At 52.4% G+C, this 24,924-nt stretch overlaps 1 long non-coding RNA gene across 1 annotated transcript; it reads left to right on the top strand.

Moving 5' to 3' along the window:
- Positions 1-302: 302 nt before the first annotated feature.
- LOC109282060 (uncharacterized) lies at positions 303-23,333 on the top strand. The gene is made up of 3 exons (XR_009462387.1): positions 303-846; positions 7,994-8,152; positions 22,940-23,333. It is a non-coding gene; the product is annotated as an uncharacterized LOC109282060 (long non-coding RNA).
- The last annotated feature ends 1,591 nt before the right edge of the window (positions 23,334-24,924 follow it).

The following is a 24,924-nucleotide window of genomic DNA, read 5'->3' as shown; positions in this document are numbered from 1 at the left end:
CGTCCCCGAGGCGATGCCCTTGGTTAGAAAATCAGCAGAGACGTTTCTTAAGCATCGCACCAACTTCTGAAGCCGCCACTCAGAAAATGCCAGCTCTAAGCATTCACTCCCTTTTTTTGAGTATGGAAAAACCCCAGATACATTCTTCTGTTGCAAACTCAGCGACCTGAGAGCTCAGCTGGGATGATGTAGTTGGGGCTGGTCCTGCTTGGAGCAGGGGTCGGACTAGATGTGACCTCCTGAGCTCTCTTCAACCCTTCTTGTCTAGGATTTTATAAGCCCACAGCAGGGCAGGAGGGCTTGGACACGGTGGATCCCTATTTCTTGACCTTGTGAATCACGTCTAGGCGTTTGCACACCTGACAGTGCGAATAGCATGCGGCACCCTTAAGAGGATCTTGCAGCACTTGCCACCGCACCCAAGCTGAAAATCATAGGTTTTAGGAATACAATCTCCAGCTTCACTTAGAGTAAGGTGAAATGCATTGTGGGTGTAGCAGAGCTCCAGGATAAGAGAGGGCTTAATACATTTATATATGATGGATGAGAAGATGAACGTGATCGTTCATAATAAGATTATGAAGAAAATAGATAAATGTACCAACTGTATTGGCATCAAACCATGTCCCCTCTAAGTGACTGCATGTCCCCATAGCAATATAAGTAGCGAGACCATTGCCATGTTAACCCTGCTTTGTAAAGGGTGAAAGCTGCAGTGATTTTAGCTCCCCGGGGTGGCCACGGGGGCACGCAGTGGCAATGGTCCCATGAGAACAGCTGATGCCTGTTTCCTACTCTGCTAGCTTGATGGCTAAGAGTTGCATCCATCCTCCGGTCCGCATGAAGGTAAGCCCCACCGACTCCCCCAGCTCCGCGCCACCCTGGAGCCGTCCCCAGCCATCGCGTGGGATCGCAGCCAGCTTCCCTTGTTCTGATCTCAGCTCCCGGCCCTTGGCAGGCTGAGCTACAACCGTGTGATCCGAGCGAGCTGGCAATTACCTCCAGCCGCCGGCCCTGGAAATGGATTTTATGAGCTGCCTTAAAGAGTTTGCTGTCAAAGAACAGGCGCCGTTGATGGCGACCATGCAATTATCGGCCAATTAGGCAATTGGTCGTATCGGACTTCAGGAACAAGGCTCTCCGAGTCAAGGAACATTGTTGATGCCAGGTCCTGAGCCAAACAAGATGCCAGGAGGTAAATGGACTTGGCCAAGGTTGCAGGGTGAGTCGGTGGCAGAGCCCAGAAGGCAGCACAGCTGTCCTGCTTCCCTACCGCCTCCTGTGCTGGCACTGCTAAACCACGCTACCCTCCTGGGCTTGGGAGGGGAACTCAGGAGTCCCAGCTTCTGGGCCCGGTAGACTTCCCCGGGCGACGTCGTAACAGCCGGGCATGGGGCACCATTGCACCGATGCAGACTAGCTTCATTTATAAACCCCTATTCCCAGCAAGGAATAAGATAGTAGGACTACAGACTGGAAGGGACTGGTCGGAGGTTGGAGCCCAACGTGCTAGGTGCTGTACACGCTAGGAAGTAAATGGGCAAGGAGCAGATGAACCTCCCTGTTTTCCAGGCAGGGGCAAAGTGTCAGGGAGACAAAACAGTTCAGCCAGCATCACAGCGGGGTCTGTGGATGACCCAGAACTGAACCCTGCTGGCCTGAGTGATGTGTCCATGCCAAAGCCATCCAAATTGCAAGGTCTGGTGTCGGGCAGAGGCTGAGATGCGGTGCATGGAGCTGTTTGGCATTACAAGGTGGTAGAAAGGGAGTCGGAGTCCTGGCACGTGCCACTGACTCCCTCATGTGGCCTAGGTCAAGTCACTTAACTCCACCCTGCCTCTGCTCCCCATCCGTGGAGCCAGTATGCCCACACCTGGGAGAGAGGTTGGGATGATCACTTAGTTAACAAAGGCTCAGTGCTAAGATGCTGCTGTGCTGGATGCTACCTAGACAGGCAGATGGGTGGACCATGAGCCATATCAGAGCTGTCCAGGGAAAAAGACTGCAGTCCTTGCGAATCTGTGCTGATGTGATGTGTGACTGCGCTCTGTGCCTCAGTTTCCCCATGTGGATAATAGTAACCCAGCCAAAGAACTTGCCATTGTGCATGGGGTCGGGGATTGGGCTCAGCAAGGACAGAGCTGCAAAGAGCGCCTGTGGGTGCTGTCGTCTTTGCATGGGTGTCCCGGGAGAGGGTATGTGGCAGGACCCCAAGAGAGACATGCAGGGCGGTTGCAAAGAAGCCGTGTGGGGCTACACGCATGTAGCTGTGGCTCCTCGGGGGGAGACGCCCAGCAGCAGTTTCCAAGCTGGGCACGACTGGATTTTCCAGTGCATCCTATGCAACCCACCCTCTACTAAAATTACAGGGCATTTTATACTCTGAAACGGTGTCATGCAAATATAATTGAACTAGTGATAACGATCAAGTGTGGCCACATTTCAATCCAATGAATGTTTCCCTGACGTTCGCCCTACTTAAACGGATGTTGGAAAAGTGTCTAGTCCAACTCCTGCTCAAAGCAGGACCAGCCCCAGATACATCTCCCCAGCCAAGATACCCGTGCCAAAATACCCACTGCTCCCTCCTCTGGATATCGGAGTCGGAGTAGCACTTAGTTATGCTCCTAGTAATTGTGTTTGTCATTGTACAAACAGCACAAAGGAGTCAGCGCTGGCTCAGGGGAGCTTCTAGTCTGAAAAGCTGGGACGACCAGACGCACCGGGGCTTTGTGTAGACTAGGAATAAGGATGATTTTCCTAACAAGGGTGGCTTAATTATATACACGTGTGCCTTGTACTGCTAAGTTTGTGGGGCATCTGCTTCAGGGCTGGTGGAGAGGGTGAAGATCCTGGCAGGGCGGGGTGCATTCAAAGCAGCTGGCTGGAGGGTTGGGTCCCAGCTGCAAAAAAATAGGCGGTACTCCGGGATAATGAGTATGAGGACTCCTTGTGCTGCTATGAAAGTGTTGCAGCTCTGAGCTGGGCCTGCTGGGCCAACCTCACAGCTGGGGTAAAGCTTCCCTTGCAATGAGGCTCCGAGTTGCACTGGTTGAGGCTTCAGCCCCTGGTGCACTAGTGATCCCAGCTCGCGGTCCAGACCCAAAAGCCTCCTGGAAAAGTGAGCAACACTAGCTAAGGGCAGTTCAGACCTTAACTTGTGCAGTTTGCTTGGGAAACGTGACTTTGCTTGGGTCAGACCCGTGGGCCAGTAGTGGCTCAGAGCTAACCCCAGCCCATCACCCCCCAGGAGTGCTGGTGGTGGCAGACATTATAATTTTGCAACGCTTCCCCCACCTAAAGTGCTGAAGAAGTTCAGAATTGGGACGTTGCCCTCAGTTTGTGGTTGGTTTGTTAGGGACGCAGGGACTGCAGAGGTTACCTACTGCTCCACAGTAAAAAGTGGTGGTTGAGCTCTTCTCCTGTGTGCACCATTGCATTGGTTGAGCATGCAACCTCAGTGGCCCACTCTGCTACTGACTTCCTATGCATCCTTGGGCAAGTTTCTGTGTGTCTGCACTGGAAATACTGCACCCTTTGCCTTCTCAAGATGGTACACTCTGGGCATGTCTACACATGCACATTTAATGAGCATTTGCACAATTTAAGGTGTATTAAGGGTGCGTGTCTACATGTGCGTGTCCGTAATGTGCCTTAAAAATGGCGATTTAAGGCTGTTTGAGCCTAAATTTGATATCTGCATAAAGCCATGGCCATGCTCTTGCCTTCCCGGGCAGCTCTGAGCCGACACGAGCTGAATCCATCGCAATACAAAGTCTGTCACAGAGATTCAGGGACTCTCCACACTTCCTCCCTCTCAAGCCAGCCCCGCTGTCCTCCTCGCTCCTTTCTCCCAGGGTTTGTTACTCGGCGCGATATACAAGCCAAAAAAATGAGCTATAGGCGGTGGAGCACCGGGTGCTCTCGGCGCCCAAAGAGATTTCTTTTCCCTGTGATGGGTCACACTACATCAAGCTAATAATTGTCCCCGCTGTGACTCGCAGGTGGCTGTGACCGCCGACTCCTATCTGTGCACTGTCCTCGCCGAATGCAAGGCAGAAGGTGGGAAATGGGAAAATAAATCTAGCCGGGCATGCAACTCCTCCGGGCCGTTTTACTTAGCAATTCTAAACACTGCCGGGGTGATTTCTGTTCAACAGCCCTGGGTACAGAGGACGCAGGTGGGAGCAGGCAGCAATAAGCTCGCTTGAATGTGCTAAGTTGTTGGAAGGGGAGGAGCAGCTGTTACATCGGTCCCCTGGCTGCTGGATGGTGCTGAGTACTGTGCCCATAATCACAGAAAACGAGGGTTGCAGGGACCTCAGGAGGTCACACTGAGTCCAACCCCTGCTCCAAGCAGGACCAGCCCCAACTGCATCATCCCAGCCAAGGCTTTGTCTACCTGGGGCTTCAAAACCTCACAGGATGGAGACTCCCCCACCGCTCTGGGGATCCTGGTCCAGTATTTCACCACCCTGCTAGTGAGAGTTTTTCCTAATATCCTCCCTTGCTGCAACGTGAGCCCATTGCTCCTTGTTCATCATCTGCCCCCACTGAGACCAGCCCAGCTCCATCCTCTTTGCAGCCCCCCTGCAGGGAGGTGAAGGCTGCTATTCAATCCCCCTCGGTCTTCTCTTCTCCAGACTCAATCAGCCCATTTCCTTCAGCCTCTTCACACCAGTCCTGTCCCCCAGCCCACAACCATTTCCATTGCCCTCCACTGGACCCTCTCCAATGTGTCCACTGTGGCTGGCCAGTAGGGGGCGCTCCTGCGTTGAGCCGCCCACCTCCCTGCGCCCGCCCACCTTCCAGGCTCCGAGTGCCTCCCTGGGGTGCCTCCCGTCCGGCCGACCCCTTCCCTGGAGCACACCCGCTCGCCTGGGGTTCCCGCTGCCACCATCCAAGGCTCTGGACTCACTTCTGGCTCTGCGCACCTTGGAGAACGCAGGCCTGATTGTCCAATGGGTGCTAGACCCAATACCGGCACTTGGGGCACTTCCCCAAGTCAGGGGCTTATTAGGAAAGTCTCCCTTAGTCCACAGACCTAAGGGGCCTCCTTGGCATAATTCAGACCCACCCCTCAATAAGTCTCCCACACCGGTCGCAAGGAGAACTTTATTGATGACAGGGGTAGGGCGGAAACAGGGTAAAAGGTAGAGCAATATCATAGAAATCTTACAGGAATATCAGAGGAATCCCATAGAGCAAACCAGGGTGGCTGAGGTAGCCGTTTAAACACGCATCTGAGTTACTGAAGTTAAATATTTAATCAGATCTCTAGTAGTTTACTCACTCGCATCATCCAGAGGTGGTTGGAGTTACCCTCTGGAGGCAGGGCACTCTTGGAGCATGCGGTGATGAGGAGAGAGCCAGGTTCAGATTCACCTGGATGACCGCATGGCTATTGGCTGCCTTCTTCTTGGACCGGGCCCTTAAATAACCTCTCTGACCTCAGCAGCCCGGTCCAATTGAAGCTGCCAATACTGGCCACAAACCGACCAATCTACAAAGCATCCCTGGCTACCTGGGCCTGCGCGCAGGGCCGAGCTTTCGCCCCCCTGCCCAGGTGACCAGAGCATCGCCTCCCAGGCACCAGGATTTTGTCATGCAGACAAGGTGGGAGATCCCCGCCCTGAGGGATTCAACACCAGCCTCTCAGGCTGGCACAGACACATCTCTGGAGAGAGGCACTGACGGTGGCATTTCTGCCACATCCACATCCTTTCCATGTGGGGGCCCACAACTGGACACAGGACTCCAGATGTGGCCTCCCCAGTGCTGACAAGTAACCAATCTCTGTAATGGGGGAAAAAAACCAGAGTTCAGTGCAAAGAGGACTCCAACCGCTCCCTGGACAAGGGCAGAAGACCTGGGCCTCCTTGATGAGTTGATTGAGTTGCAGCATCAGGGTAGCAACAAAAGTGAGGAAGTCCTATGCAATCGGGGCGCATAGTAGAGATGATCTCTTTTCTTAGACCAACAAGAGTTTTGCAAAAAAAAAATCTTTAATTTTTTGCAAAAATGTTATTGGTCTAATAAAAGATATGATCTCTACTATGAGTCCTGATTGCCTTTTCCTTTAGACCAATACAGCTACAACCTGGATACCTAAATGCTATGTAGACACTGAAACAGCTTGGCCATGGCAGGGAGAAGCCATGCTGGAGAGGGGGAAACTGAGGAAGGGGGAGTCCAATGTGAGCCTGCCAAGGAAGAGGCAAGGAGCTCTGGGCCCCAGGGAGGGAGAGTAATGACCTCGTGCTTTGTTGAATCCTGTTAGACAAATCTTTTCTGGACTGGTTTGCTCAGCTAGGAGAGCGGCAGTTTGAAAAACAGATGGAAGATGCTGAAAATAACACCCGAAGCGCAGAGGAAATGTAGCATCCTCTCCACCGGGCACCACAGTGGATGCGAGGGGGGTTTTGCTAGCACCTTCCTGCCCAGCAGTTCGGGGGTTGGAGCACTCCCCCGGGATGGGGAAGACCTGGGTCCAAGTAGCTGCTATGGCTGAGCGGGGTTGAACCTCCATCTCCTGCCCTGACGAAAGCACCCCGTCCCCAAGGCCATGACCATGCTTCAGGGCAGCCAGGAAGGAGTGGGAGTGCTCATCTCCCTGGCTGACGCTGCTTTAATTTAGATGAGCAGGGAGTCACTGCAGCGCATCTGTCCCCTGTCCCCGGGGACCATCAGACCCTCCCAGCCCCCAGTTATGTAAGCATATTCTTCAAAGTAGGGCAGCTCCCCCAGAAGAGATGGAGGGAGTCCCGTCCCCGAACCCAAAGCAGGTCTCATGGGCTGGACATCCTCATGGGAGTTGGGAGTCTTCTTCTGCCAAGGGCAGGGCAGGGCTTGAATCAAGGTCGTGGGGCATCTACTGCTCTAGACAGACAGGCCGAGATGCTGAAAAGCAGGGCAGAGACCGTGGGAATTTGGGAGGAGGGTGAAAATGATGGGAAGGAGGAAAGAGAACTTGACTCTGACCTGCCCCGATCCCCAGAGGACAGTCCTAGTCTCCCACAATGCAGTCAAGAGCAACCTCCTGAACATGCCACCAATGCACTGAGTTTGCTTGGCAAAAACGTGGCTGAAGTTGTTCCCAGATCTAGATCTCCCTCCCCCCATCAAAGCCTGGGCCTGGACCACTTCTGGAAGCACTACGAGATCTTCCTATTTACACAACAGGTGTCTAGCAAGAAAGGTTAAACTGGGATATTGTTTGGGGGGTCAGTCCATAATTACACTAGAAGTCACTGTATATACATGCGGTGTGTAACCTATGGGATGTCTTCTAGTGTGGATGTGGCCCAGGTTCAGGGATTGTGGCGTGTCATCCAGGAGTGTAGTGCACTAGTGTTACACAGTGTAGTGCATACAGTCTGTATCCGAATGCTCTCCTGGTTTAGAAAGGGATTTTGCTTCTCTCCTGTGGTGCGCTCTTGCTTTACGAGTGGTTTTACTCTCTCCGGGAAGCTGCTCCGAGCCTCTCTTGGGAAGGGACTTGCATAATTCGAATCAATAATGAATGGGGCAGCAGGCTGGTAGTGGCATGGAGGATGCTGGGAGGCCTACTGCCTTGACACGGCCTTTTGCTGACACACTTAAAGTGAGGGTGAGTAGCAAAGGCAGAGAGAGGTCAGTGAGCATGTAACCTACGGGATGTCTTCTAGTATGGTTCTCAACATGTGGTGTGTAATCTATGGGATGTCCTTTTGGGCTAAGGACAAACAGTCAAAAAACCCAAGGCAGAACCGATTCAGCCTTTGCAGGTTCGTCTAAACCGCAGAGAATAAACTGAGAAACGACTGAACAGACATTCGCTTTTGATTCGGGAAATGCAGCCGCATATCTGCAGTGGCTCAGGCCAGAAGCCAGAGGGCGCTGGAGCACGGCTCTGGCACGTAACCAGCATAGGCTGTGTGTTTGCTTCCTGTGTGTTTGCTTCCTGTCAGTTTGCACCTGAGAATACAGGTGGTTTTCTCTTCCATCCTACCAGTGACCGGACAAGGAAGACGGCAGGAGAACTGCATCCGAGAAACCAACTGGTGGCTTCGGCAGTGGTGTCTCGAGGCAGGCTTCAGCTTCAAGGACAATGACCCGCACATCACGACGAGGGACATGCTCAGCTGGGATGGGCTTCACCTGTCTCCCAAAGGTAAGCGTGTGTTTTCTACTAGGTTGGCGGATCTCCTCCGGCGGGCTTTAAACTAGGCTCGTCGGGGGGAGGGGAAGATGAGGGCAGGGGAAGCTGTGGACCACCAAACCATGTGGCACCCACAAGGACAGCCCAGCCTGAAGAAAGAGAGCATTGGGAACCTGAAAGCCATGGGGAGGCCAGCACTACAGAACAGGTAAGGAACGAGAAGGTAAGAATCAAAGGGCCCCTTGGGACTCGGAGCGGGGGGCAGCAAAGGCGCCAGTCGCAGGGCTCAAGTGCCTATATACTAATGCTAGGAGCATGGGGAACAAGCAGGATGAACTAGCGCTCCTGCTTGCACTAAACACCTATGACTTAGTGGGGCTAACGGAAACCTGGTGGGATTCATCCCACGACTGGGCGGTACATATTGAGGGCTATAGATTGTACAGAAAGGACAGGTCGGGGAAGAAAGGGGGGGGGGGTTGCACTTTATGTCAGTGAGCAATATACATCAACCCTCATCAAGACAGAATCCAAGGTTGAGGAAGTAGAAGGATTGTGGGTTAGGCTACATGGGGGGCAAGGAGAAAGGGATTTGGTGGTAGGGGTCTGCTACAGACCCCCACACCAAGGGGAAGAAATAGATGCGGGGCTCCTGAGGCAACTCTCGGAGGCCATAAAAGCTAAAGAGGCGGTAGTCATGGGGACCTAAACTACCCGGACATCTGCTGGGAGACGCAGACAGCAAGGTCCCATCGCTCATGCAGGTTTCTAACTTGTGTACAGGACCTCCACCTGACACAGGAGGTGCATGGTCCCACTAGGGGGAATGCCATACTGGATCTGGTATTGGCGACGGGAGATGACATGATAGGGGACCTCCAGATCGGTAGCCATTTGGGAGACAGTGATCACCTTATGATAGAATTCAACATAAGACGTCGAGTGGGTAAGGTAACTAGTAGGGTGAAAGTGCTAGACTTTAGGAAAGCTGATCTCAATGCACTCAGGAGATTAGTCAAGGACGCACTGCAGAGTAGGAGTTTTGAAGGGATGGGAGCCCAAGAAGGGTGGCTGTGCCTTAAGGAAACGATCCTTCGGGCACAAAGCAAGACGATCCCCGAGCGAGGCAAAAGAGGGAAAGGGGCCAGGAGGCTTCCATGGCTGACCAGAGAAATCCAGGGCAGCCTAAGGGCCAAAAGGGGAGCACATAAAAAGTGGAAACAGGGTGAGATCACCAAAGACGAATATACCTCCTCTGCTCGTGCTTGTAGGAAGGCAGTTAGGCGGGCCAAAGCTACCATGGAGCTGAGGATGGCAACCCAAGTAAAGGACAACAAGAAATTGTTTTTTAGATATATAGGGAGTAAAAGGAAGGCCCAGGGAGGAATAGGACCCCTGCTAAATGGGCAGAAACAATTGGTGACAGACAGGGGGGACAAGGCTGAACTCCTCAACGAGTTCTTTGCCTCAGTGTTCCTAAGTGAGGGCCACGACAAGTCTCTCACTGGGGTTGTAGAGAGGCAGCAGCAAGGCGCCAGACTGCCATGTGTAGACCCTCAGGTGGTGCAGAGTCATTTGGGAGAACTGGATGCCTTTAAGTCTGCAGGCCCGGATGAGCTCCATCCGAGGGTGCTGAAGGCACTGGCCGACATCATTGCAGAGCCACTGGCGGGAATATTCGAATGCTCGTGGTGCACGGGCCAAGTCCCGGAGGACTGGAAAAGGGCTAACGTGGTCCCCATTTTCAAGAAGGGGAGGAAGGAGGACCTGGGCAACTATAGGCCAGTCAGTCTCACCTCCATCCTTGGGAAAGTCTTTGAAAAAATTATCAAGGCTTACATTTGTGAAAGCCCGGCAGGGCAAATTATGCTGAGGGGAAACCAGCACGGGTTTGTGGCAGGCAGATCGTGCCTGACCAACCTAGTCTCTTTCTATGACCAGGTTACGAAACGCCTGGACACAGGAGGAGGGGTGGATGTCGTATACTTAGACTTCAGGAAGGCCTTCGATACGGTATCCCACCCCATACTGGTGAACAAGTTAAGAGGCTGTGATGTGGATGACTACACAGTCCAGTGGGTGGCGAATTGGCTAGAGGGTCGCACCCAGAGAGTCGTGGTGGATGGGTCGGTCTCGACCTGGAAGGGTGTGGGCAGTGGGGTCCCGCAGGGCTCGGTCCTTGGACCGATACTCTTTAATGTCTTCATCAGCGACTTGGACGTGGGAGTGAAATGTACTCTGTCCAAGTTTGCAGATGACACAAAGCTATGGGGAGATGTGGACATGCCAGAGGGCAGGGAACAGCTGCAGGCAGACCTGGATAGGTTGGACAAGTGGGCAGAAAACAACAGGATGCAGTTCAACAAGGAGAAATGCAAAGTGCTGCACCTAGGGAGGAAAAATGTCCAGCACACCTACAGCCTAGGGAATGACCTGCTGGGTGGCACAGAGGTGGAAAGGGATCTTGGAGTCCTAGTGGACTCCAAGATGAACATGAGCCGGCAGTGTGACGAAGCCATCAGAAAAGCCAATGGCACTTTATCGTGCATCAGCAGATGCATGACGAATAGGTCCAAGGAGGTAATACTTCCCCTCTATCGGGCGCTGGTCAGACCGCAGTTGGAGTACTGCGTGCAATTCTGGGCGCCACACTTCAAGAAGGATGTGGATAACCTGGAGAGGGTCCAGAGAAGGGCCACTCGTATGGTCAAGGGCCTGCAGACCAAGCCCTACGAGGAGAGACTAGAGAAACTGGACCTCTTCAGCCTCCGCAAGAGAAGGTTGAGAGGCGACCTTGTGGCTGCCTTTAAGTTCATCACGGGGGCACAGAAGGGAATTGGTGAGGATTTATTCACCAAGGCGCCCCCGGGGGTTACAAGAAATAATGGCCACAAGCTAGCAGAGAGCAGATTTAGATTGGACATTAGGAAGAACTTCTTCACAGTTCGAGTGGCCAAGGTCTGGAACGGACTCCCAAGGGAGGTGGTGCTCTCCCCTACCCTGGGGGTCTTCAAGAGGAGGTTAGATGAGTATCTAGCTGGGGTCACCTAGACCCAGCACTGTTTCCTGCTTATGCAGGGGGTCGGACTCGATGATCTATTGAGGTCCCTTCCGACCCTAACATCTATGAATCTATGAATCTATGAATCTATGTTCCTGCTGCCCCCAAGGTCTCTGGGATTTGCAGTCCAGAATCACAGTAGCAGGACTCTGCAGAGTTGCTCATCAGTTCCTCTTCCTGCTTCCAGGTGCCTCTGGGATTTGCAGTCCACAATCACAGCCAGCAGTAAGTATTTAGCAGGGCAGGGCAGCTCTGTACTCAGGGGAAGGGAAGTTTAACCCCCCTTCCTGGCCCCAAACCCCAGCTGGGGTTTGCCTGGGTGAAGGAGGGGGAAGTCCCTGCCTCCACCCCCACCAACCCTCCTTTGCTGGAGCAGACAGCACGGCCCAGCCCCTGGCTGGAAAGCATGCTGGGATGCCAGGGGACTCTGATTTAACTTGAACCAGGAAGGGGTCTGGAACAGAAGTTTCATAAACCAGTTTGACTCAAACCAGTTACCAGTAAGTCTGGTCCTGCATTCAACCAGGTTTATCTTAAACCAGTTTCAGCCATTTTGAGGCTGGTTTATGCGCACTGAAATTCCGTTCTGTTACAAGTTTGAACCAGTTTCTGCTCACCTAAACCGGTTTGTATGTCACTTCTGTCCCTAGCCCTAGTGTGGATATGGCGTACATCCTACATGTATGGCATGTCACTTATGGGATATCTCCTAGTGTGGACGTGGCTTCGGTTTTAGGCTTGGGGCATGTAATCTATGCATGGCCATGGCCTAGGGTCTAGACTTGTGGCCTCAGCTCCCAGCTCACTTCTTTGAGGGAGAACAAGGAGGGAAATCTCAGGAAAACTCAGCACACGTTCACCACTCTGGAAGTCGGCCAGGCCTCCTCCGGGGTATGGGGGGCACTTCTGAGTCTGCATTTTCAGAAAGAAGTGGGGAAACTGGAGAGGACCCCTAGGATCTGACGAAACCCATCGATCTCTGTGACATGCTCCTTCCAAGTATTAGCTACCAGGTCCACCGTGATACTAGCAATGTATTCCCATGCAAAACAGCCCGTGGAGAAGTATGAAAGGAGTACAGAAAAACAAACGCAACGCCAGTTTTGTTTAAGAAGAGCAGCCCTGGTAATTACTGCTCTGTGCATTGATATTTCATCCCTCATAAAAAAAACCAAATGGGAAACATTGATGAACATCTCTGGGATAACAGAGGCTCAGAAGCCATGAGCAGCGAAGGGTTTCCAAGGAATAAATCCTATTCAACAAATCTGATTGCTTTCTTGCTAGAGCGATAAAACAAGGCGATGGGTAAGGTGCCCGTTGCTGTGATGCATTGGGATTGTATTAAGCTATTGGCTCCCGTGTCTCATGAAGTCTTACTTTGAAAAATTAATTCCAGTTGGCTGCGATCGGGACGGGGTCACGCGGCAGCTAGCGGTATTTGCAGAGTGGGTTCGTTAAGCAGATGGCTAGATGGATCGGTGTTAGGGTCCGTCGCATTAATGATGTGGAGAAGGAAGTAGATGGAAAGTTAATATGATTCATAGCTGGGACCGTTGTACCTTGGAGCGGTCCCAGCCATCCTGCTTTCTGCTTTGGTGCAAACACAAATATCCCAAAGGACGGTGAATCCTGATAGGCAGCAATGCAGAAGGCGATCCAGCCGACCTTCAAGCATGAGGCGCGAGACAGAAGAGGAGTGAGGTCCCGTTCCCCCCACGCCACTGCTCAATAGCAACGGACGCCCCTCTCCTCCAAACCTGTGTCCAGTCCCTCGGTGAAGTTGGCTGAACCTGCAGCTCCCCCCGCATGCGGTGGCCATGAGCCCCCACTTCAATGACATGCTGGGTGCAAAAAAAGCTTCCTGGTGTTAGTTTTAAACTGATGGCCTCCTCGTTTCACGTTGTGGCCCCTGTTTCTTGTTTGGTGAGAGACAGTCAAGAATCAATCCCTATGAACTTTGTCTTCACCATTTCATTCGTTCGTTGGCAGCTGCTGGTCTCAGGAAACCGTGGGGTTGTACCTGGGGTAGGCTTCGTGAGTGGCTTGCACGTACAAGCTCAGTTGAGCGTGCACTGGTAGGCTGCATACCATTTGGTCTTGCCCGCCTTGCACGCCTCTTCTCTAGCTCATCATTGACCCTCTCCATTGTGAAGCGATGTAGGCTCTGCTTCACGGCGGCTTTACACTCACAATTGATTCCCAGTATTAGCCATCAACGCACAGGTCACGAAGGTTTTTCTTGAAGACATCAACAAAACAGAGTTTGGGCCGCCCAAGTTGCCATTTGCCGGTGGCTGGCTCACCGAAGAGTATGTCCTTGGGGATTCAGCGATCGCTCGTATGGTTCACACGTCCTAAGCAATGGAGGTATTGGTTTGGACTTCGCCATTTAGTATTTAGTAAGCCCTTCTCGTGTCCCCCCTCCAGCATCTCTTTTCTCAACTGACCAGGACTCTTCAATCTCTCTGCAACAGGCAGTCAAGAGACAGCTGGACTCTTCGATGAATACTTTGCATCGGTGTTGCTGCATATAAAAGGTGGTCGTCCACCTGGATGGATACTGGACGGATGCATAGCGGGGTGGGGGGCAGTTGCCAACCGGCGGTCAGTGTTGAACTGGTGAGGGAGCACTTAGAGCAGCTGAATGTCCTCAAGTCGGCTGGACTGGATGGACGACACCTGAATCTGCTGAGGGAATCGGCTGGAGTCATTGCAGGACCATTGGTGAAGGTATCTGCAGACTCGTGGTGCTTGGGAGAGGTCCTGAGAGACTGGAAAAGGGGCAATGTGGTGCCAGTCTTTAAGAAGGGGAGGAGGGAGGATCTGGGAAACTATAGGCTGGTCACTTTGACCTCGATACCAGGTCAAATTTTGGAAAAAATGATCAAGAAGTCCATTTGTGAGAGACTGGCAGAAGGCACGATGCTGAAGGATAGTCAACACGGTTTCATTGCAGGCGGGTCATGTCCGACCAACCTGGACTCCTTCTATGATCATGTAATCAACCCCGTGGGTGTGGGAGATGCAGTTGATGTCATACACTTGGATTTAAAAAAGACCTTTGATGTGGTCTCCCAGGATGCTCGTATTAAAAAACCGGGGGATTGTGGGCTGGCAGAGTCCATGGCGCGATGGGTTTGGAATAAGGGGTCGAAGCCAGAGGGTGTTAATAGATGTGAGGTGGCCACTGGTGTCCCGCAGGGTTTGCATCTTGGCCCCATGTTGTTCAATATCTTCATCAGTGATTTAGATTAGTATGTGGAAAGTGCGCTGGACAAGTTTGCAGATGATACTAAGTGATGGGGAAAAGCAGTCATGTTAGGGGATAGGATGCAGATCCAAGCGGACCTGGACAAGCTGCAAAGGTGAGCGGAGCAGAACTGGATGCTGCTCAATAAGGATAAATGCAGAGTGCTTCATGTGGGGAGAAGTAACCAGTGATGTCAGTATAGGTTAGGAAGAGATGTCCTGGCCACGATGATGGCTGAAAGGCACCTCGGGGTCGTGGTTGATCACAGGATGAACAGGAGCTGCCAAAGGGACATTGCAATCAGCAGAGCTAACTGCACCGGGATGCATTAGCCGACGCGTCGCGAGCAGGGCTAAGGAAGTGACACTTCCTCTCTACTCGGTGCTGGCGAGACCCAGCTGGAGGACTGTGTCCAGTTCTGGGTGCCGCATTTCAGAAAAGATGTGGAGAATCATGAAAGGGTCTGGAGAAGGGCCGCGTGAATGATTAAGGGCCTGGAGGACCAACTGTATGGGGAAAGACTAGGAGATCTGGGACCGTCCAGCCTGGGGAAGAGAAGACCGATGGAGGACGTGGTGGCCTCCGTAAGCGTGTAAGGGGTGAATATCGGGAGCTGGGAGATAAACTGTTCACTGGGGCAGGACCCAATTTTAGACCTCTGACGAGGATTTCGTTTCACTCTCCATCCATCTCTGGTTTCCAGGCAGCTTTCTGCTAGCGTTCGTGCTTCCGTTATCCCTCCGGTAGGCAGGTCTCAGTCTCCCTATAATGTTTCCTAATGAGGAGCAAAGAGTACGTTGCTGCCCCTCAAGCCGTAATAAAGGAGCGGAGGCGTCAGAGACGAGCGTGCAGACGTCTTTCCACCTGGGTGCTGCAGATAGGTAGTGACCGTGTACGTGAGGCAGATCACACAGTTATCACAAGGCAATGCAAATGCCCAGCTTCCCTCTGCATCGGTGTACGATGGGATGAATCGATAGCACCCGTGCCTTGTCTCTCACCGCTGGAGCTGTCCGGCTTCCTGAGGAGTGGAGAAGCAGCTGCTGATGCTGTTGGCCTTGGAGGTGCAATTCATTCATCGGGGCTGTGGGGACTGTTACCCAGAGTACAGGTAACTTTGCAAGTTGGCTACTGATAAAAGACAGGCCAACAGCCCAACACAGAAACAAACCCTTATCCCAGAGTCTACCCGGATACCCGCGCCAGCACAACGTGGCGTCTCACCTCTACCGGCTGGAGATACCCACGAGGTGGGAGGAAGGTGCCACGCAGATCGGCAGCAGAGTTGCATTTGCAGAGCTCTCCAAATTCCCCTCCAGCCCACACCCCGTGTTTATAGACGGCTTGTGCTGATAGTCCAGGAAACGGCCTCCGAGTGGTTTTAGTGAAATGTATTTGTTTCACCGAAATGTTTGGAACTGAACCCGTTTTCCCGTGCACGCAGACGGTGTCAGTGTGTCGGGATTTCTGTGTCTGTGCAAAGTCCACCTCTGGAGGGAGGGATTCCTGCCTTCACCACCGTGAGATGCTGCTTGCCCTCATCCTGTCTTCCTCTTCCCTAAAATGGATGGTTTTCTGCAAACAAGGCTGCTTTGGATGGGTTTTTTTATTGTTGTTGCAATTTATCTAGAAACTTAATCAAAATCTGTTGTGGCAAACCAGCATCTAATGCATTTGGTTGCATCCATTACTATAAGCTGAGGTTAGGCTATAGTATATTTGGATTATTTAATGTAGGGTCTTCCCATATGATGGTTTTGTGCTGTCTTTAATTGTATCTCATTACTGGTTTAGCTAGATGTGCTGGTGGCTTTCTTTACTCTGCTGACCAAGCTAGTTGTCACGTCTGCAAAGGTTCATAGTTTCATAGTAGTTTGGGGTCAGAAGGGGCCTGAACAGATCGTCTAGTCTGACCCACTGCCACAGCCGGACCACACGCTGGGATCACACGACCCCAGACAGCTGATCATCCAACCTCTTTTTGAATTTGCCCAAAGTAGGGGCGAGGACCACTTCCCTGGGAAGTTGGTTCCAGATTTTGGCCACCCTAACTGTAAAATATTGCCTTCTGATCTCCAACCTAAACCTATTCTCCATCATCTTATGGCCATTGTTCCTCGTCACCCCAGGTGGTGCTGGGGAGAAAAGGGCTCTGCCTGTTTGCTGTTGATCCCCCCGATGAGCTTGTAGGCAGCCCCCAGGTCCCCCCTCAGCCTCCTCTTGCTGAGGCTGAACAGGTTCAGATCCCTCCGTCTCTCCTCGTAGGGCCTGTCCTGCTGCCCTCTCACCAAACGGGTGGCCTCCTCTGGACCCTCTCCAGGCTGGCCACATCCCTCCTGAAGTGCAGCGCCCAGTACTGGACGCAGTACCCCAACTGCGGCCTGACCAAAGTCGCGTAGAGGGGGAGGATCACCTCTCTGGACCGGCTCGAAATGCATCTTTGGATGGATGACAAGGTACAGCTGGCCTTGCTGGCTGTGGTCTGGCATTGGCGGCTCGTGTTCATCAATAATGACTCCGAGATCCCTTTCCGCCTCTGTGCTATCAAGAGGGGAACTCCCCAGCCTGTATGTGTGCTGTGGGTTCCTTCTCCCCAGGTGCAGCACCCTGCATTTGTCTACGTTGAACCCCATCCTATTCTCGTCTGCCCACTTTTGTAGTCTGTCTAAATCTAGTTGCAGCCTCTCTCTCCCTTCAAGTGTGTCCACCTCGTCCCACATCTTAGCGTCATCAGCAAACTTGGACAGCGTGCTTTCCACCGCCTTGTCCAAGTCACTGATGAAGATGTTAAACGGTGCGGGCCTGAGGACTGAGCCCTGGCGTACCCCACTGCTCACATCTCGCCTGGCTGAGTACAACCCGTCCACCAGCGCTCTCTGGGTGCGCCCCATCAGCCAGTTTTTGACCCATCCAACTGTGCAGGCATCAATGCCGCAGTCACTTAATTTATTGATGAGGATGAGGTGAGAGACGGTGTCAAAGCCCTTCTTAAAGTCCAGAAAGACTATGTCCATGGCGACACCATCATACAGGGATTTAGTTACTTGGTCATAAAAGGCAATCAGGTTGGTCTGGCAGGACCTGCCTTTGCTGAACCCATGCTGATTGCCCCTGAGCACGATCTTCCCCACAAGCCCCCCACAGATGTGCTCCTTGGTAATTTTTTCAAGGATTTTCCCCAAGACTGATGTGAGGCTTATGGGCCTATAGTTTCCTGGGTCCTCCTTTCTCCCTTTCTTATAAATGGGGACCACATTAGCTAGTTTCCAATCTCTGGGCACCTGGCCCATGATCCGTGATCGCTTGTACAGCCAGGCTGAGGGCACAGCAATGACCCCCGCCAGCTCCCCCAACACCTGTGGGTGGAGGGCATCAGGGCCCGCAGATTTAAAAACATCCAGTCCTTCCAGAAGATCCCTAACTACATCTGCACAGACCCAAGGCCTGGCAGTGCTACCCCCAAGATTGCCCCTACCTGCGGTGGGAGAGCTGTCCTAGTCCCTGCCCAAGAAAACAGAGGCAAAGAACTTGTTAAAAATTTCAGTTTTCTCGTCTGGTGTAGCCACAAGATCGCCATGTGAGTCTAGCAGGGGCCCTACATTACCTGGTGCCCTCTTCTTACTCCCAATGTATTTGAAAAAGGACTTTTTGTTCGCTCTATGGCCGCTTGGAAAAAGGCTTTGGGGCTCTCTTCTTGGCCACACATCTGCAGCTGGGCCGAGGTCTCTTGAAAATGGCCAAAGCTGGCAACAGGACTAGATATTTGTCTGTCTATTGGGCACCTGACTGGACTTAAGCACCTTGATCTTATTCCACCTCTGTTTCCGTAACAAGCTGTCATCTCATCCCGAAGGTGGCGTGGGAAAAGGGGGCCCATCTCCAGGGGTGGGTCCGGGGGGTGCAGTGATGCAGTCACATCCCCCTTTGATTCCTGCTCCACCCCAGGTTTAAAATCAACCTCTTGGGAAAGTGTGAAATTTTTAGTCAGGCCGTGCTGAGAGAGCCAATTAACTTTCTAGCTCATTATCTTCTCCTTGATTCCTGCTAATCTCTCTCTACTCCGTCGGTGTTAACCACCCTCTCTCCCTTTTAATGGTCTTAATGTGTCACTATTCAAACTATTTTCTCTTGTGCTATTCTGCTGTCTGTAAGCAATTCCTGATCATGTCTCTGTTATACTTCACAGCCCTGCTCTAGCTAATAACTTAACTCAAATATGGTCATATGAATTCAGATGTACAAATGACTGACTGTGAAGTATTGGAGATGCTGAGTGTCTCAATAGGAAGGCTAGATTTTGTTTTATGAATCTGAATAAGAGATGTACATCTACCTGTAATGACGACAGGACTAATGATACAATATACTTTGACTATTTTTGCCTAGTTTGTTGTGATTTATTAAAACTTTTTAGTGACTCTAGCAAATGAGTTCACACTCCAATAGTTACAGGGGGTAGGTTGTAGCCGTGATACATTAAACACTCCAATAGTTATATTTGGTTTTGCTTTGATCTGATATGGCATTATATAATGCTGGTCCCCTACCATATTAGTAGAGCTTCCATTTTCTCTTTAATTGGAGAAAACACGTGTTGTGTGCGATGATGCACCGCCCCATCTTCACCCACTTTCCAAAATCTTCGATCTGCCCATGCCTTTTGCATTCACTATTTTAAGGGACGTGAGCAGAGCAAGTGAATCACACTTTTTTGGGTGATCACACTTTTTTTTGTCACAGGTTCCCTTCCAACAGTAGCAAATTAGTGGGATGCAGTGACTTATTCAAGTTGTGGAGATAATTAATTAAGGAGATCATCCTCACTTGGAAGGGAATGACTTTGCAGTGCTTAAAAGGGCACTGCATGCATGCAGCTGCTTAAGTTTTAACTGCACTTAGCAAGTGTTAAGTTGAACGTGTGACACCACCACAGGTACCTAAATCCATTGATGTGCCTAGCTCATCTAGACCGACCCCCTGCCCAAAGCAGGACCAGATCCATATGCTGAGTGCTACCAGTTCCACCTGCAGACACGTGAGATGAAGCAGGAGGCTTGCCTATAGCAAAGCTCTCAGCCAATTTCCCCCTTGTTAAGATCTTTGCCAGACTTTAACTGTTTGGGGCTAAACTTTCTTATGCGTGATGTCTGCCTTGGGTTGAATCTTTCATAGCTCTCTGATCGTACATCTCTATAAAGAGACAACAGGCAGAGACTAAACCTGGATGCTTCCCTTCAACTCCATTTGCACTAGTCCTTCAGGGACAATTCCCTTCAAAGTCACTATATTTTTTTCCCCACCAGCAAGCATGGAAATTGTGACGCTTCCTTTGTCTCAAGCTGTCCCAGCGTCTCTGTGCTCCCTCCAGGCTCAGGGCTTTGTTCTCTGCTGGATGCTGGGCTAATGAATGATTATGTCACCGCGAAGACACCCTCCACGTCTGGGACCAGTGATACGGAGACGGTCGGGCCAGCGCTTGCATTTGGAGAGAGCGCAGCCGTTCTGCTGCTTGTTATTCAAAAGCCTCTCGGTTATTGGCAATGAGAAGCCCAGCTCCGCTAGGACAAACTCGACAAGAAGGGTCCTGGCAGTGGTAGGGAAAGGAGCTCCTTAGGGACAGAGCTGGCTCCCCGAATCAGCATTGAGGCTGGACCTGGGTGAGGCCCAGCCTTGTCTCAGAAGAGTTGGGGTAAGACCTGAGTTGGAAAATACCCTGAGGTGTTTGCCTCTGACCTGCGAGGCATGGGGTGACTAAGGGGAGCAGGAAGGGTGCCGCTCGGGTACCACTGGTGGACCACTTTGGGGATGCTAAGGCTCGTAACCGGTGATTTAACAAGCCCAGGGACTAATTTAGGCTCGTGATTGGGGGCGGACAAGCTTCCTGGATGGTTTGGAGGTACAAGTCCTCTGGGACTGTTTTGGGGCTGTTGGGTGGATGAAGCAAGGGTTTGCAAAGACAGGGCATTGCAAGGGCCGGGCCAAGGGGCATCTGCGTTGCAAAGAGGGAAAGGTGCTCAGTGTTGTTGCCTTCTGACCAGATGGCACCTACATTAGTAGCATCAAGGCGTGGCAGGAAATGAGCTGGGCATGCAGGAAACAACTAATAAGGAAACAGGGGCCTTGGCACAATAACCTGGGCCCATTGCTTCCTCTGGGCTTCAGCTCCCTGTTTGCAAAGCAAGGCCAATGCAGCTGCCTCTCCTTGGAGAGGTGGAGGGTTTCCCATTCAGACCCGTGGCTACCAGCTATCCCATCCCCTCTCAGGACAGTGACCCTAGACCAGCAGGCAGGAGGCTACTGGGCACTATCAGCTGCTTGCTGCCAGGGGTATGGTCATCCTGCAGTCTGTGCTAGCTGGGGAGCTGGCTGTGTCTCGGGCACTGCAGTGCGCTGGGCTCTGGCTTTGCTACTGGAAGAGACGATTAGTGTTGAGGTCTCATGGGCCTCCATGGAGGAGTGCTGGCAGCATGCAGCTGATGCCCAGCCATGCATCAGACATACTCAGCGCCGGCTCCTGGCATTCCCAGAGACCAGCTGTAGTCGGCGGTGCAAGGCGGAAGAGCAGCTGGGCCCGGGGAAGTGTGGGGTGATACTGGGAGAAAAGGAATTTGCTTTCTCTGTATAACCACCCCCAATTGAGTCCATCCGTCTTCAGCCTGATCTGCAGCCCTGGGCTCCTTTCAGCCTCTGTACTTCCCTTGGATGCTTTATGTATTGCAATGAGGCTTCACAGATAAACTCCCGTCTTCTGGCTGCTGGGGTTATGACAGACGGGGTGGGGGGAGCAGGGGGAGATGCCTTCTGTCGCTCTATCTATGGCGAGGTACAGACATTCAAAAAGCCTGAAGCAGAATCAGTCCGGGTTACGTGGTTTTCTGTACGGTGCATCGTGTTGATTGGACTTGCATTCAACCACTACAAGTTGCCTGGGTTCAGCTTCAAGTCAGGCCTGGTAAACGAGGGTGACCAAGCTGGAATCGAAGCTGTGTAGGAGACATTTATGAAACAGGGTCCTATGTGAGAGAGACTTCAGGCCCACGAGAGATAGCTCTTGGCGGTCCACTTTGATGGCAAGACTCCCTTTCTGCATCCCTTGAGTTGCATCAAGGCCCAGCCTGGGGCCCGTGCCAGAGAGGCAGTGCGATGGGTGGAAAAGCTGCGTAATCCCTTATCGGCTCCCTGCACGGGGTGATCGGGGTTGGGATCACTGCCTTTGGTGCATTGAAATTGCCAGGCTACCCAGTTCTGCTGTGGTTCGGAGGCAGATGCTACGAAGCAAGCCTGATCCCAGTGCAAGGATGAGCACAAAGTGGTCCTAGGTGCCCTTCATTAAGGACGGTGGCAGGAGGATCCCAGCCCCAGGCTAAGTTGTCAGTCCTGGTTAACAGATATCTTGTAATGCTACACAGACCCCCATGCTTGAGTCATAAGCTCATCCACAGCTGCGATGAAGAAGGAAACCCCATTATTGCATTACACGACTCAGTAATTACTCGGTGCAGGGTGAGGCTTTTCCTCCGCTGGAAATCCCCCGCCTGACTGCCGCCAGAGACGAGATGGATTACTCATCTGATTCGGTTGCTGGTCCTTTGTTCCAGCCTGACAGCGTTTCGGGCTCCTTCAGCACTGAGCGTTGTGAGGACGATGCATCCAAGGCGCCGAGCCGCTCCTGATTCACATTGCTTCCCCAATCATGCAGGCAACAGCCATTAATCCATCCCGGTAGGGGACATCACCTGTGTTTGCTGCAAGGAAGTTGAGGCTTTTTGGGTGGGTAATTTGGGAGGGGAGGAGCAAGGAGGTGAGAGCAGACGGACTCCAGCCTCGTGGATTCTCCATCCGGACCCTGGGGACACCTGAGCGGAGGAGAGGAGCATTGTCGGGCACGAGGTTAAAACAGTGCCAGGGCAACTCAGCTGGTCTGGGCTATGCTAAGCAGCCAGTGAGTGGGCATGTCTACACGTTCATTAATGCTCCTTTGATACTGCACATTTAGTTTAGCACTAATGTGTGGTAACTAGAGTAGCACCAGTGCATGGTTATTTTGTGATGCTCACTGTGCACTAGCCTAATAACACCGTGCAGTAGTCTATTAGCACCAATTTTAACTGCCGTGCTATTGCACGGTGTTATTAGGCTAATGCGCAGTAAGTGTCTTGTGTAGACATGCCCAGTGACCGCAGGATGAGCGGCTGGTACTGCATCGCTCTCTTCATCCCCTGGGGAAGTCCCTGGTTTGGAAAGGCCTGGCCTATGTTGGAGTACATGAGTGCACTATGGATCCAGCACTGAAGAGTACCAGTGCCAGGGTGTGGGCAGCCCGGCCTGGTGGCTAATTAGGGATCAAGAGGATGGGATGGGGGCAAAAGCCAGAGTTGATTTCTGTTCCTCACTCTGCCGCTGGCTCGCTGTGTGACCATAGGTGAGTTACTTTGCTTCTCTCTGCCTCTGTTTCCCTTCCCACACATTGCTCACCTGGATGCAGATGCTCCCTTGCCTTGGGGACGGCACCCAGTCCAGAGGGATGTTCGATGGCCGGGGGCTGCGACGCCACGTGACGGGCTCCCACCCCGCACATGCATCAAAGGACGGGGGCATTCTCTCCGCCTGCCACGATGTCAGCCAGCTCGTTGCCACCGTAGATCAAACTGTTTGCAAACATCTCCCAAAGGTCAGCGAGGCATCCATCGGGGCGGTTTGATCTTTTCAGCTTCCCGAAGCCGCCTGAATCTATAGCTGTGATTACTGCGAACAGCTGGCTGCCTTCCACCGGCAATTAATTCTCCTGGGACGGAGACGGAAAATGACATCCCCGCACAACAAAAGATTTATCCATGCGCTCGGCTCTGTCGGCAGAAATAAAAGCCTTCATTTGCCCATTAGTTAGTGGCCAATTTGGTTATTGTTCACATCAAAAAAGAAAAATGGATTCTGTTCTGGGTTGACAATCCCAGGCACAGAAATGCTCTCCCCACCTGATTGGGGCCAGTAGCTTCACCACCATGCGTTGGCCAGTCATGGTGGTCCACATTGGCCCGTTGTTTCCTTGCACTCCTCCATCTGCCCTTATCTATAGTTTGTCTCTGGTGCTGTGCACAGAGCAGGATACAGCCCCAGGCCCTTGGTGTAAGGGAGCAGACACGTGCCCGGGTTATTACGCAGGGATCTACCCTGGATTGTATTTGTGTTCAGAAGCGGACGCACAACTCACTCCCCTGAGCTTGGGGGTGCTCTTAGAGCTTGAAGTAAAGGGAGGTGGCTTGTGTGAAATGGGCTATTCTGGGATGAGATCGGCTATGGGAGTGGGGATGCAGCCGTTATGGTGGTGTGACTTATACTGGATCAAAGTTACCCTGCAATGACGTGATTTAGACCAAAGCTAGGCTCTGGTCATGCGTCTGCTCCATTTTTATTGCAAAGTCGAGTCAAACTACTCCATAACCAGCTTGTTGTGGGTTGGCGTCTTAAGTAAAACCAAAAGCCAGCATCTACTCAGCTTCAGGCAGTCGATGGAAAGGTGCTAGCCCAAGGACCAGCCATAATGCAGCCCCTTGGGCTGAGCCCAGCTGCTCCCCGAGTGCCACGCGTTGCCTTCACCTCCTCTGACAATTCATGAAACATCCTCAAAGCGGGAAGGAAAAGGCCCCTCAATAAAGCGGTGGAGCACCCATCCCGGATGAGGAGGGCAGTGCTTTGTGGCCTGGCCTCTCCTCCCACAGCCACGCTCATCTTGGGCAGTCGGTGAGACCGCCTGCTTACGATCATCCCCGCTTGCTGGAGCAGCGTCGCCTGCTCTACTGCTGCTTTCTCCCCACCAAAAAGGAGTCACAGCAGCTTGCAAAGCAGATATCTGGCCACATGCTCCTGTCCCCGCTTCTCTAATGGTGGCAGATGCGATTGGGCTGGAGAGTGCTGATTTTCAGCAGGCTGCCATTGGGGGACCTTTAAAGGCCTGGCTAGGCTGTGAAAAGGGCTCTGTTGAGGGTTGCATTGCAAGCTCCTTTTGCTGACTGCAATGCAAGGCAGAGAGCTGGTTTCTTGACCTTCCAGCCCTGAACCATCCCCCCATGAGGTCTGAGTCCTTGCTGAAGCCAGCTCAGTCCTTGCTTTCGCCATCCCGCTTTAGCCATGTTACGTGCTGGGGAACTCCCGCAGCTGAAAGCTCACGGAGCACAGAGGGTGCAAACCTGGAGACACGTTTGACCCACGCTAGCTGCAAAGGGCCAGGTTTATTCCACCTTTTAGGCACCTGAATGGACTTAGGTACCTGAGTGGGAGTTACAGGGGCCAGTGAGCTGAACAGGAGCCAGCAGTGTGCCCGTGGTGCAAGAAGGGTAATGGCATCCTGGGCTGCATTGGGAGGAGCGGTGCCTGCAGATCGAGGGAGGTGATTCTTCCCTCTATCCAGCACTGGGGAGGCCACATCTGGAGTCCTGTGTCCAGCTGTGGACCCCCACTACAGAAAGGATG

This window comes from Alligator mississippiensis, chromosome 1, assembly GCF_030867095.1.
Source record: "Alligator mississippiensis isolate rAllMis1 chromosome 1, rAllMis1, whole genome shotgun sequence".
In the NCBI taxonomy this organism is placed as follows: domain Eukaryota; kingdom Metazoa; phylum Chordata; order Crocodylia; family Alligatoridae; genus Alligator; species Alligator mississippiensis.
The sequence above is the reverse complement of the archived record's forward strand: the minus strand, read 5'-3'. Positions and strand labels throughout refer to the sequence as shown.